Source organism: Spermophilus citellus (genome assembly GCF_964194105.1).
Source record: "Spermophilus citellus genome assembly, chromosome: 10".
In the NCBI taxonomy this organism is placed as follows: domain Eukaryota; kingdom Metazoa; phylum Chordata; class Mammalia; order Rodentia; family Sciuridae; genus Spermophilus; species Spermophilus citellus.
The window spans coordinates 65,999,883-66,015,220 of NC_138197.1; the positions used below are offsets into that span (position 1 = coordinate 65,999,883).

Here is a 15,338-nt window from a genome sequence, read left to right on the forward strand (position 1 = left end):
TATAAACTGGATAAATTAATGACTGGAAAAATTCCGCTTAGTTGAGTAAATGGTATCCCCTACTGCATGCCATCCACCTTACTTGTTTTGGAACAATGAATAAGGCACAGGCGTTGCAAAAAAGATGGAATCAAGTAATTGCTTCTGCCTCTTTCATGCCTTTAGATTTTATAACTTTGCTTTTTTTGCATATTTCATATAATATAGACTTAACTTATGTTCTTCTAGTTCAAAAATACCTTGGAATTATGACTTGGACTAAATTTGGGGAGAACTGATACCATTATAATATTTATCCTTCTAACCCAAGAAATTTTTAAATTGTTTATTAGGATCTCTCAGTAAAGTTTTGTCATTTTCTTTATAAAGGTTTTATGCATTTTTCTTAGTTTATTCCTAGATATATAATAATTTGCTCTTTTTGTTATTGTTTAAGATATAACATTGTAACCAGCAATCATGTAAAAACTCATATTTTGATTGTAGTTCATTACTATTTGCAAGTGACTTGCCTTTCAATTTTTTGTCGTCTTTTGAAAAGTTTATGTAGGGTGATAATTTATTTCTCAAATATTAATACAATTCCCACCATCAGGGAAATCATCTAGTGTTTAGAATTTCTTTTTTGGTAGGTTTGCAATTACAGATTTAACTTATTTAATAATTATAGTACTGTCAAATATTGTAATGTCTATAGTATCTATAGTTGGTGTACCCTTTTTCATTCTTTATTTGTTAGCTGTCCAATTTCCATCATTGTCACCAGAAGGTAATCAATTTTATTAGTGTTTTCTGAGAAACTTTGGATTTTGTTGATCTTGTATTTTCTACTTCATTCATTTTTGCTTTTTTCTTTTATACCTATTTCCTTTTGCATTTAATATCCTTTTTAAAAATCTTTTTTGAATGGGTGCTTATCTTTAATTTTCATCTTTGCTTTGTAATATTTGCATTTTGAAGCTATATTACTTTTATCTTGTTTCTGCACATTTTGTATATTCTTATCTATTATAAAGTTGAACTGTTTTCCTACTTTGTATTATTATTTCTTCTTTGTGTGTGGGTTAAAGTGCTTCCTTAATTTCCAATCATGTAAGGATTTCCTTGTCTTTTTATTTTTGTTATCTGATTTATTTGTTTTGTGGTCAGAAAACATATTATGTGTGACTCCACTTATATTTGAATTTATTTTTTGACCCAATATGTTGTAAATGTTTAAGTATTTTATAAGTATAAGTCAGTATATTCTGTATTGTAACACTGAATGCAGTGTTTTAAAGTTTACTAATTCAAGTTTGTAAGCTTAGCCATTACAAAATCTTAATTAGCTTAACTTAGCCATTACAAAATCTATATAAAGACCAATACATCATGGTGTCCACTATTGAGATAGTCAAACTAATTTGTCCATTAATATCAAGTTTGTAAACTAAAACTATATATTTTACTAATTTTGTTTCTTCACTAAGAGAGGTATATTTAAAAGAAAATGATCATGATAATTTTGGCTTTATATTATTTCTTTTTTAGTTCTTTCACTTTATACACACAACACACACACACACACACACACACACACACACACAGACACTCCCCCACTCTCCCCCAAAAGGTCAAGGTCGAAATGTTTATATCTACCAGGAGAATTGAATCCTTTTTTGTTAGTAAGTTGAATAATATCATTATAAAATTTGCCTTTTCTCTAACAAATTTGTTTTGTCTGATATTAACAAAACTACATCAGCTTATATTTGGTTATTGATTATATTTTAAATGTTTATTTTTCTGGATAAATAGCACATAGTTGGGTTTTTAAAAATGTAGTTGGAGATCTTTGTCATTTAACTTAAGTGCTTAGTCTGTTGATATTTAACACAACTAGTGATGTATTTGGGTTTAAACCTAATGTTTTGTTTTGAATTTTTATCATTCAACTTGATCATATTCTTTTTCTCCTTCTTACCTCATTAGCATTAACTGAGGGTTTCTTTTTAATCTATTATTGTGTGTGTGTGTGTGTGTGTGTGTGTGTGCACATGCGTGCATTTATGTGTTTATATATTTACACTGATAGCATTTGTCATGGTCTTATGAAATGCTTAGTACTTTTATCCCTTCCAGAAATTGAAATATCTAATTGAAACACCTAGAATACTTTAAATATATCACTGCCTCTGATTCATACATGTCATGGTCTTGTATTTATCTTCTTTTTTTGTACTAGGGATTGAATCCAGGGGCACTTTACTACTGAGCCATATCCCTACCCCTTTTTATTATTAATATTGAGATAAGGTCTCACTAAGTTACCTAAAATCTTGCTAAGTTTCTGAGGTTGGCTTTGAACTTGAGATCTTCCTGTCTCAGCTTCCTGAGTTGTTGGGTTTACGGGTACGCACCTCTGTGTCTGGCCGAGTATTGTGTTATTTTTATACTGTCTGTATTTTAATCCCAGAAACATACACACACACACACACACACACACACACACACACACACACACACCCCTTCATATCCAAGAATTTTACATCTGTTTATTCAATGAACTGTGGTTGTGGAAAAATGGTGTAGGAAACATGAAAATACCTCCAACCCCGGTTATTCCTTAAACAGTACAGTATAATAACTATTTACACAAAACTTAAATTGTATTGTATATTATAGGCAATTTAGAGATGATTTGAAGTATATGGGAGGATATAGATAGGTTATATGCTAATAATACACTATTTTATGCAAAGGACTTGAACTTGAACATCCCCAGATTTGGTATTTGCAGGGTCCTAGAACCTAGTCCAGGGATGACTCTAAATGCATATTTTTTTTATGTCTTGTTATTACTTTCATCATCTCCATTACTTCATTCAGCATCATTATTCTCCTACCTAAAGAGAAATATTCCTTTTAGTGAATGTCTGATGGTAAATTTTTTAAAATGAGTTTTTAATTATCAGGAAATGTTTCAATTTTTCAGTGACATATTCTCTGACTATTGAATGTTAAATTTTTGGGTTTTTTTCTGAGAACACAGTGAAAACTTAATGCTCTTGCCTCTGGTTTCCATTATTTCTAGTGAATACTTGAAGATATATCTATGCTTGCCTCTTTCAAGAAAATGTCTGATTTTTTCCTCTGCCTGCCTTTACAAATTGTTTTTGTCTTTGTTTTTTAATCTTTTATGTGATAAGCAGATACGGATTTTTAAAAAAAGTATTGCCTGGGATTTTAGTCTGTGTTTAATAATATGGTATCTGGAGTGCCTTTGAGTCTCTTTTCATTCTTTTGTTTCTGTTTTTGTTGACTCTTTTGTCTGTTGCCTTCTGGTTTTTCTTGTCTCTATATACTGAACTGTGCTTGAAAACTGTTTATATATATAACTTGAGGACTGAAATAATATTGTCTTTCTCCAGAGGGTTTTTTGTTTTGTTTTGTTTTGCATAGATTGCTTGGAACAAAGATCCTGGGTCATTTAGCAATCTGTGATCACCTTCATACATTTTCAGTGATTAAAATTTTCTGAGCTTCCTAGATGAGTCAAAATGAATCTATAGTATTTACAAGACTCTGTTCTGCCTTTACTAGTGGAGCATAAATTTTTAGGGTCATAGTGAAAAAATAGTTTTTGTGTTTATTTCTCACTTCAGGCTGTCAAATATGCTACTCAGATTCACTCACCTTTTTCACAGTGTTTCTCAGGTTAAATATAGTTCTGAGTGGTATGTTTGCCTTTCTGAATTTTTGTCTTCTCATCTCTTGATCCAGTAAGCCATCACTATTTTGTCATTCTCTGATGCATTTGGATAATTTTAAAAATACATTTTTATATAATATCTGCTTTTCTCAGTGAGAAGATGGGTCTAAATGACCTGTCATTTATGGAAGTAGAAATGCCCATGTTGGATCTTATGTTTCTTTGAAAAAAGTAAAAGTTTTTCAGAGCGTTTTAATCAACACTTCAATTAAATAATGTATTTTTTTATTAATAATAATACATGGTTTTCAATTAGTATATCCTTTTATTACTTTCCTTGAAAAAGTCTAATGTATAGAATAACAATAATGCTGAAAAGTTGTATATGTCAATTTTGTGGTTTATTTTGTCAGACATTGCTCTATTTTTGAGAAATTATACTAGTATATATACTAGTATGATGACATGGTTTTTACTTTTCTAGTAAAGTTCAGTCTTATCTAATCATTTAACAGTTCTTCAATAAGTATTGTTTTCATTGTTTATAACTTGCTATAAAGAAAACATGGATTTTAATTTTTTACTATTTTATAAAATATAAGAAATTACTTAATACCATTTTGAATATATTCAAAATTTAGTCTATTTAAAGATTTAAGTATACATTCATTTCAATAGGATAGTTAAACAGATTGCATATGGTAAATATGTCCTTCCAACTCAAGATTTATACATATAAAAGTCTTAATTATCATTATGAAATCAAATTTGTAATTACTCTTAGCCATTGAATGTAGCAATCAGTTTATAAATGAGCTTTATTTGGTAACTTGCAACTAATTTGGAATATGAGATTTCTAATAGTGATGTCATAACACTCCCTAGGCTGGCCTCCACTGCTTATTCAAATGGGACAAAATTTCAGCTTCACAATAATATTCTTACTAAGGGTAAAAATATTTTAAGTTCTTCATGTTTTCTAGCATGCATATCTTCCTCTTTTTATTTTTTGCTTGGTTTTGTTGCTTTAGTTTATTTAGTAGGTGGATTTTGCAAACAATACTTTTGGATATCAGCATCTTGTTAAATTCTAGATAAAATAATTTTTTATAGTTATTTTCTAGATGGTATGGTTTAGTTATGCTAGGACATTTATTTCTGTTGGAGGCAGGGCCTCTGTATTCTTAAGCTCCTGTTTCCTTTGTTTAGAGATAATGGATATTCATGAATCAAATTTTCATTGGGAATTTCTTAATTTATTCAGAATTTTTAGTTTATTTTTATAATTGAATTAGGTCGGTGTTTCTCAGTAGAAAAAAATATTGGCATTTGGGATTCCACAGACTTTGTGTATTATAGCATGTTTGGCATGCCTGCTTCCTGACTACTGATTATCAATAGTGCTTCCTTTGGTCATTGTGAAAAACAAAAATAACCCTACCATTATTGTCCCTAGAGTGATGCCACCTCAATTGAAGACCACTAAACTAGGTAAGCAGCTTTCTTAGAGTAGCTTTTTATCACTTGCAAAATTTTAATTCTTTTTTTTTTAAATATATACCTTTTGAAAGGCAAGTGGCTCACCCGAGATGGAGATTCAACCAAGAGATTTTATTGGGGGGCTGCCCAAAGGGGAAGAAAAGAAGAGGCAGAGAGAAAGAGGAAGAGAGCAGAGAGAAAAAAAAAGGGTAGAGAGAAGAGAGAAAGAAGAGGAAAGAAAAAGGAAGAGAGAAGAGAGCATGTGCTTATAAGCTTCTGCTTAAGAAGGGGATGTGACAGATGCTGATTGGCAGGGTGACTCAGGAACAGGGAGTGGACACTGCGTCCTGTGAGGATTGGTTGAGGAAACTTTTGAATTTGACGCCCTTTGGAGAGGAGGGGGAGGGCTAAGGGATTCCATGATGTTCTCTAGAGAAGGGGGAGTCTCCCACACACCCAACACCTTTTAGTTGTAGATGAACGCAATTCCTTTGTTTATTTTTATGTGATGCTGAGGATTGAATCCAGTGCCTCACACAAACTAGGCAAGTGTTCTACCACTGAGCTACAACCCCAACCCCATAGTAAAAATTTGTGCCCTAAATGTCAACGCACCTGATAATATGGGCAAAATACAAGATTAAATCCCACACAAAGCCTAACACAATAATACTGGGTGATTTCACCACATCCTAACCACCATTAGACAGGTCAACAAAACATGAAATCAATGAGCATTCCTCTAACTTAAACAATACTATAAATCAAATGGATCTAATGGACATCTACAGAATATTCCACCCTAAAACATCAGAATTTATCTTCATCTCAGCTGCAAATGAAACTTTTTTTTTCCAAAATAGATCATATTCTAGGCCACAAAGCAAATCTTGGCAAATACCAAAACAAACAAACAAAATAACTCAAAACCTGCTATAATCCCATATGTCCAATCATATCATAATGGAGTAAAGCTAGAAATCAATGTAAGGAATAATAATAGAAACCACATAAACACATGGAGATTGAACAATACTCTCTTAGTGTCTTAGTAAACTTCTCATTTGACTAGATCTGTGTGGGATTCTACAAGCCTCCTGTATGTGAATGTCTATCTCATTTCTGATACGGGATAAGTTTTCTGTAACTATCTCATTGAAAATGTTCTTTATGGTTTAGTTTGTTTCTCCACATTCTCTCATAGTCCAGTGGTTCTCAGGTTTGGTCTTTTAATGTTGTCCTAGAGTTCATATTTGTTCTGGTCATGTTCCATAAGTTTTTCTCTTTATTGTGCTCTGTATACTCAAGATTCATTGTTTAAAAAGCCCTATATTCTGTCTTCAAGAGCTGCGGTTCTATTTTCTATGCATTCTAATTTGTTAGTGATGCTTTCAAGTGAGTTTTTAATTTGATTATGCCTTTTATTTCTAGCTTGATTTCTTTTCACTATTTCTATTTCTATATTAAAGTAGTCTTTCCACTTCTCTAACTGCTCTTTTTAAATTCCTTCCTTATATTTTCTTTTAGTTCAGTGAACAGTTTAATAGTCAGTTTTTTTATAATCTTCCTCTGTGCTTTCATCTATCTCACTATCAGTGGGATCTTCTGTTGGGGGATTGTGGATTTTGGGGGGAGATTGGCATGCCTATTTTCTCATGTTTTCAGCGGTCTTGGACTTGCATATTGGTAGAGGTGGATTACCTTACCTCTTGTGTGTGTATGTTTGTGTGTGTCTGTCCTTTTGTGTGTAATTATCTTGTTTGTTCTGGGACTTCTTTCTGTTTTTGATGTCTGAGTAGATGCCAAAGAGTAGGACCTGAGTTCCCTCTCTGATTGTTCCTCCTTATGTCCTTGTTGTTGATTTGGAGTTTTTGTCTCCTCACTTCTTTGAGTTGGAGTAATATCAGGGAATGTTATTCTGCAGCAGAGTCTAACCTGTGAACTTGAACTTGTTGTGTTCTTTGTACTGTAGTTGGTTTAACAAACACACCTCCCCTGAGGTTGAGAGATAGTACTTCCTCATTTGCCTAGAACCTTCAGTTGCCCTGTCTCAAGTCAGAAAAAAGTATAGCTATTAAGTGTCACAAGTAATTTATATGTTGTATGGTACAATTGACTCTGAAAGGGAATTCCATAATAAACTGTTCATTTACTTAGTAATTTTATCTTGAATAATTTAGCATAGTATTTATGCTGTATTCTCTCAGATTTCTAGAAGTCTTTCATTATCCCCATATCAGTCTAAAATTTACTATCTTCCAACATTTAACACTTGTCTTCTCCCCTCAACCTTGGGATTTTTAGTAGTATGCTAGGATTTTAAATAGTATACTAAGTCTTAGATTATTTAAGAAATATGATCAAATTTTATCTTTTGTAATAATTCAGAAATGATTCCAGACATTATGAAGAGTACATTTTAGTATAGGGTAGTATTATATTGCATGTTTTGTACTCTCCATATGCCAGTATCAAAGGCATATCTGGATTCTTCAGCCTGTAAAGGAACACTTTTAATCTGTGTAGAGTCACCTCTAGTCTAACTCACAGTCAGGCTGTCCAGCTAACTTCAGCACTCCCCTGCTGCCTCCAAATATCCCATTTCATTTATAACAAACTCTCCTATATCATCAATCTTTTCATATGGTCTCTGTCCTTCCTTCTTCCTCCTTAGGAAACTTTTTTCCCTTATTCCCCACTCCTCCTCTTTCATACTTCCCAATTCATTTCAAAACATATTTGTGTTTGTGTCTACCTGTTTTCTTTTCTTCTTTTACTCTCTTTAATGTCCTTTCCGTTTTCTTATTCCTTTCATATTCTTTCTAATCCTCCTGCCCCTCCTACCCATTTCTTTTATCGTCCAATCTTCTTTTCAGGTTAAAATCTGTCCCCAGATAACTCTGCTACTAACTTGGTACAGTCTTAAAGAATATCACATTTTCTTTTTCAAGAAAAGCTGTTTTAAAGATTTATTACTTTGCTTAAATCCCCCAATACCCACTCCTGCCTGTTGTACTCTTTTTAGATATTTTATATTACACTAATAAATAATTTTTTAAACTTTCCCACCTCTTATATATTATGTAATTTTTTATTTTGTTCTGATCAGTTATACATGACAGCAGAATGCTCTTCAATTCATTTTACACAAATGGAGCACAGATTTTCACTTCTCTTGTTGTACCCAAAGTAGAATCACACTGTTGCAATCATACATATACCTAGGGTAAACATATCCCTCTCATTTCACCATCTTTTCTACCCCCATCCTCCCTTCTCTCTCCTCCCTCCCCTTTGTCCAATCCAAAGTTCCTCAACTTCTCCTGTGCCCCTCCCCATTATGGATTAGCATCCAATTATCAGAGAAAACATTTGGCATTTGGTTTGGGATCGGCTTACTTCACTTAACTTGATATTTTCCAACTCTATCCATTTACCTGCAAATGCCATGATTTTGTTCTCTTTTTAATGCTGAGTAATATTCCATTTTGTGTATATATACCACAGTTTCTTTATCCATTCATCTACTGAAGGTCATCTAGGTTGGTTCCACAATTTACCTATTAAGAATTGTGCTGCTGAAATGAAAAACAATAACCAAAACCATCAGTAGGAAGTGCCTCGGTAAAGACAGAGGGCGAGGGGAAAGATAATCATGGAGAAACAAACTAAATTTTTAAAAAAAAGGATAAATAATCAAACATGGATGGAAGTACAAACCATATATCAATAGTAACTCTGAATGTTAATGGCTTAAACGCTCCAATAAAGCGACATAGGCTGGTAACATGGATTAAAAAAACAAATCCAACAATATGCTGCCTCCAGGAGACACATCTGATTGGAAAAGACATACACAGGCTGAAGGTGAAAGGATGGGAAAAAATATACCACGCACACGGTCCTCGTAAGCAAGCAGGGTGGCCATCCTCATATCGAATAAAATCGACTTCAAGACTAAGTTAATCAAAAGGGATAAAGAAGGACATTTTATACTGTTAAAAGGAACCATTCACCAACAAGACATAACAATTATCAATATTTATGCACCAAATAATGGTGCTGCGACATTCATAAAATAAATTCTCCTCAAGTTCAAGAATCAAATAGACCACAACACAATAATTATGGGTGACTTCAAAACACCATTGGACAGATCCTCCAAACAAAAGTTGAATAAAGAAACTATAGAACTCAATATCACAATCAATAACCTAGACTTAACTGACATATATAGAATATATTAACCATCATCAAATGGATATACTTTTTTCACAGCAGCACATGGATCCTTCTCAAAAATAGACCATATATTATGCCATAGGGCAACCCTCAGGAAATATAAAGGGGTGGAGATAATACCATGCATTTTATCTGATCATAATGGAATGAAACTGGAAATCAATGATAAAAGAAGGAAGGAAAAATCCTACATCACATGGAAAATGAACAATATGTTACTGAATGATCAGTGGGTTACAGAAGACATAAAGGAGGAAATCAAAAAATTCTTAGAGATAAATGAAAATACAGACACAACATATCGGAATCTATGGGACACAATGAAAGCAGTTTTAAGAGGAAAATTCATTGCCTGGAGTTCATTCCTCAAAAAAAGAAAAAAAACAACAAATAAATGAGCTCACACTTCATCTCAAAGCCCTAGAAAAGGAAGAGCAAAACAACAGCAAATGTAGCAGAAGGCAAGAAATAATTAAAATCAGAGCGGAAATCAATGAAATTGAAACAAAAGAAACTATTGAAAAAATTAACAAAACTGAAAGTTGGTTCTTTGAAAAAATAAATAAGATAGACAGACCTTTAGCCATGCTAACGAAGAGAAGAAGAGAGAGAACTCAAATTACTAACATACGGGATGTAAAAGGCAATATCACAACAGATGCTACAGAAATACAGAAGACAATTAGAAATTACTTTGAAAACCTATATTCCAATAAAATAGAAGATAGTGAAGACATCAATAAATTTCTTAAGTCATATGATTTGCCCAGACTGAGTCAGGAGGATACACACAATTTGAACAGACCAATATCAATGGATGAAATTGAAGAAGCCATCAAAAGACTACCAACCAAGAAAAGCCCAGGACCAGATGGGTATACAGCGGAGTTTTACGAAACCTTTAAAGAAGAATTAATACCAATACTTTTCAAGTTATTTCAGGAAATAGAAAAAGAGGGAGCTCTTCCAAATTCATTCTATGAGGCCAACATCACCCTGATTCCGAAACCAGACAAAGACACCTCAAAGAAAGAAAACTACAGACCAATATCTCTAATGAACCTAGATGCAAAAATCCTCAATAAAATTCTGGCGAATCGAATACAAAAACGCATCAAAAAAATTGTGCACCATGATCAAGTAGGATTCATCCCTTGGATGCAAGGATGGTTCAATATACGGAAATCAATAAATGTTATTCACCACATCAATAGACTTAAAGATAAGAACCATATGATCATCTTGATAGACGCAGAGAAAGCATTCGACAAAGTACAGCATCCCTTTATGTTCAAAACATTAGAAAAACTAGGGATAACAGGAACTTACCTTGACATTGTAAAAGCTATCTATGCTAAGCCTCAGGCTAGCATCATTCTGAATGGACAAAAGTTAAAGGCATTCCCTCTAAAATCTGGAACAAGACAGGGATGCCCTCTCTCACCACTTCTATTCAATATAGTTCTCGAAACACTGGCCAGAGCAATTAGACGAAAGAAATTAAAGGCATAAAAATAGGAAAAGAAGAACTTAAATTATCACTATTTGCAGATGACATGATTCTATACCTAGAAGACCCAAAAGGGTCTACAAAGAAACTACTAGAACTAATAAATGAATTCAGCAAAGTGGCAGGATATAAAATCAACACGCATAAATCAAAGGCATTTCTGTATATCAGCGACAAAACTTCTGAAACGGAAATGAGGAAAAACACTCCATTCACAATGTCCTCAAAAAAAAAAAAAAATACTTGGGAATCAACCTAACAAAAGAGGTGAAAGATTTATACAATGAAAACTACAGAACCCTAAAGAGAGAAGTAGAAGAAGATCTGAGAAGATGGAAAAATATACCCTGTTCATGGATAGGCAGAACTAACATCATCAAAATGGCGACATTACCAAAAGTTCTCTATAGGTTTAACGCAATGCCAATCAAAATCCCTACGGCATTTCTTGTAGAAATAGATAAAGCAATCATGAAATTCATATGGAAAAATAAAAGACCCAGAATAGCAAAAGCAATTCTAAGCAGGAAGTGTGAATCAGGCGGTATAGTGATGCCAGATTTCAAACTATATTACAGAGCAATAGTGACAAAAACAGCATGGTACTGGTACTAAAACAGGCGGGTGGACCAATGGTATAGAATAGAGGACACAGAGACTAATCCACAAAGTTACAACTATCTTATATTTGATAAAGGGGCTAAAAGCATGCAATGGAGGAAGGATAGCATCTTCAACAAATGGTGTTGGGAAAACTGGAAATCCATATGCAACAAAATGAAACTGAATCCCTTTCTCTCGCCATGCACAAAAGTTAACTCAAAATGGATCAAGGAGCTTGATTTCAAATCAGAGACTCTGCGTCTGATAGAAGAAAAAGTTGGCTCCGATCCACATATTGTGGGGTCGGGCTCCATATTCCTTAATAGGACACCCATAGCACAAGAGTCAATAACAAGAATCAACAAATGGGACTTACTTAAACTAAAAAGTTTTTTCTCAGCAAGAGAAACAATAAGAGAGGTAAATAGGGAGCCTACATCCTGGGAACAAATCTTTACTCCACACACTTCAGATAGATCCCTAATATCCAGAGAATACAAAGAACTCAAAAAATTAGACAATAAGATAACAAATAACCCAATCAACAAATGGGCCAAGGACCTGAACAGACACTTCTCAGAGGAGGATATACAATCAATCAACAAGTACATGAAAAAATGCTCACCATCTCTAGCAGTCAGAGAAATGCAAATCAAAACCACCCTAAGATACCATCTCACCCCAGTAAGAATGGCAGCCACTATGAAGTCAAACAACAACAAGTGCTGGCGAGGATGTGGAGAAAAGGGTACACTTGTACATTGCTGGTGGGACTGCAAATTGGTGCGGCCAATTTGGAAAGCAGTTTGGAGATTCCTGGGAAAGATGGGAATGGAACCACCATTTGACCCTGCTATTGCCCTTCTCGGACTATTCCCTGAAGACCTTAAAAGAGCGTACTATAGGGATACTGCCACATCGATGTTCATAGCAGCACAATTCACAATTGCTAGACTGTGGAACCAACCCAGATGCCCTTCAATAGATGAATGGATAAAAAAAAATGTGGCATCTATACACAATGGAGTACTATGCAGCAATAAAAAAATGACAAAATCATGGAATTTGCAGGGAAATGGATGGCACTAGAGCAGATTATGCTTAGTGAAGCTAGCCAATCCCTAAAAAACAAATACCAAATGTCTTCTTTGATATAATGAGAGCAACTATGAACAGAGCAGGGAGGAAGAGCAGGAAGAAAAGATTAACATTAAACAGAGACATGAGATGGGAGGGAAAGGGAGAGAAAAGGGAAATTGCATGGAAATGAAGGGAGACCCTCATTGCTATACAAAATTACATATAAGAGGTTGTGAGGGGAATGGGAAAATAAACAAGGAGAGAAATGAAAAAAAAAAAAAAAGAATTGTGCTGCTATAAACATCCATGTGGCTCTGTCACTGTAGTATGCTGTTTTTAAGTCCTTTGGGTATAGACCGAGGAGTGGCATACCTAGGTCAAATGATGGTTCCATTTCAAGTTTTTAAGGGATATCTATATACTACTTTCCAGATTGGTTGGACCAATTTGCAGTCCCACCAGCAATGTATGAGTGTGCCTTTTCCCCCACATCCCACCAGCACTTACTGTTACTTGTATTCTTGATAACTGCCATTCTGACTGGAGTGAGATGAAAAGAGTAGTTTTGATTTGTATTTCTCTAACTGCTAGAGATGTTATACATTTTTCCATATACCTGTTGATTGATTGTATATCTTCTTCTGAGAAGTGTTGGTTCAGTTCCTTAGCCCATTTATTGATTGGGTTATTTGTTTTTTTGATGTTCTTTATCTTAGAGATTAGTGCTGTACCTGATGTGCATGTAGCAAATTTGCTCCCCTTCTACAGGCTGTCTCTTCACCTCATTGATTGTATCTTTTGCTGAGATGACGCTTTTTGGTTTGAATCCATCCATCCCATTTATTGATTCTTGATTTTATTTCTTGTCCTATAGGAGTCTATAACGATTTGGGCTTCCTTTTATTCTATTAGGTGTAGGGTCTCTTGTATAATTCCTAGGTTCACTTTGAGTTGAGCTTTGTGCATGGTGGGAGATAGGGGCTTACTTTCATTTTGCCATGTATGGATTTCCAGTTTCCCCAGCACCATTTGTTGAAGCAGCTATCTTTTCTCCAATATGTTTTGGCACCTTTGTCTAGTTTGAAATAACTATATTTATGTGGGTTTGTCTCTGTGTTCTATTCAGTACCATTGATCTATATGTCTATTTTGGTGCCAGTGCCATGCTGTTTTTGTTATTATAGCTTTGTATTACAGATCTGGTATTGTGAGGCTTCCTGCTTTACTTTTCTTACTAAGGATTGCTTTGGCTATTGTGGGTCTCTTATTTTTCCAGATGAATTTCACGACTGCTTTTTCTCTATGAGGAAATGACGTTGGAATTTTAATTGGTATCGCATTGAATCTGTACAGTGCTTTTGGTAGTGTGGCCATTTTGACAACATTAATTCTGCCTATCCAGAAGCATGGGATATCTTTCTATCTTCTAAGGTTTTCTTCAATTTCTTTCTTTAGTGTTTTGTAGTTTTCATTTTAGCGGTCTTTCACCTCTTTTGTTAAATTGATTCCCAGGGATGATTGTTGTTATTGTTGTTGTTGTTGTTTGGGTTTTTTTTTTTTTTTTTTTTTGAGGCTATTATGAATGTGAATCAAAAGAAGTTGAATGTTAGCAGCAGAAAAAACGAGAAAGAGGTGACCGCATGCAAGATTTTGCTTTGCCTCTGCAACAAGATCGTGTCTATAACCTACCTAGTAGGAATACCTCTGGTGTAACCAGGCCCACAGGGACCTTGGTGATGGTCTTCCAAGACCTGGTTGTTGTCCCTAGATGGAAGTGGCCATGTTCCTAGTTGTTAGGGGCAGTAGCATCAAACCTCTAGGTATGTTGATGTCCCAAGATGCTATCTGCCCCAACTAAAGATAGCTGAGGCAGAGGTGGAGGTAACTCAAGATGGGGGCAACTACTTTGAGCGTTGGGGCTGGAAGGGCAGACCATGTGATGAAGTTTGGCAGCCTGTTCCACAATGCAGCATTGGGTCATGCAATGCTGCAGCAGGCAGCCACCTCTAGGCCCTGTCTGTTGTCCCTTGGTGGAGGCTACTACGTGGGAAGGACCATGGCAGTAGCTGCAGTGTCCCAAGATAGAGGTGGTCTGAGGGGAGCCACACATTGGTAGATGGGAAACTGCAGAAGGGTCATCTGCATGGGTTTGCTCAGGCCTCCTTCCTCTGGTCTCCAGTATCCAGTGAGGCAGGTGCACTGGATCCCACCCCTAGGTAATTTATATTCGCCAATTGTTTTGCCTACACTCCTTTTTTTTTTTTTAAGGAAAAATCTTTAAAACATTTAGTGTAAAAAAATTAGTAACAATATGGAGAGTCCTTGGAAAACTTGGAATGGAGTTTAAAATATTTACTGCTACTAATATTTTTTAGGAAAAAAATTTTAAAACATTTACTGTAAAAAAATTTGTAAATTTAAATCAAATATTTCTAACACTAATTGTCAACATTTGTTGTTTATGCTGTATGTCAATTTTCTTTGCACTTGTGTACTTAAGAGGTTAGTATTTTAAATACACTTATAATATACATTTTCTAAAATATTTGTAGCATCTAAAATAATTTGCATTAGTAAGTATTCTTTGTCATCAATTTTATTAGCTTCACAGACTTCTTTTGCTACAGCTTGATCTAGATCTTTAATTTTATTACACAGACTGTTTTTCTAGGTTGTTGTCTAATATTTAGCATTGTATTATTTTTTTCCCAAGAAGTTATAAACTTTTCTTTA

The 15,338-nt window shown here is 34.4% G+C and overlaps 1 protein-coding gene across 2 annotated transcripts in view; it reads left to right on the forward strand.

Moving 5' to 3' along the window:
* The window catches only part of ARID2 (AT-rich interaction domain 2), a 179,596-nt gene that overhangs the window by 71,232 nt on the left and 93,026 nt on the right, over nt 1–15,338 (forward strand). The gene's annotated exons all lie outside the window — the stretch shown is intronic.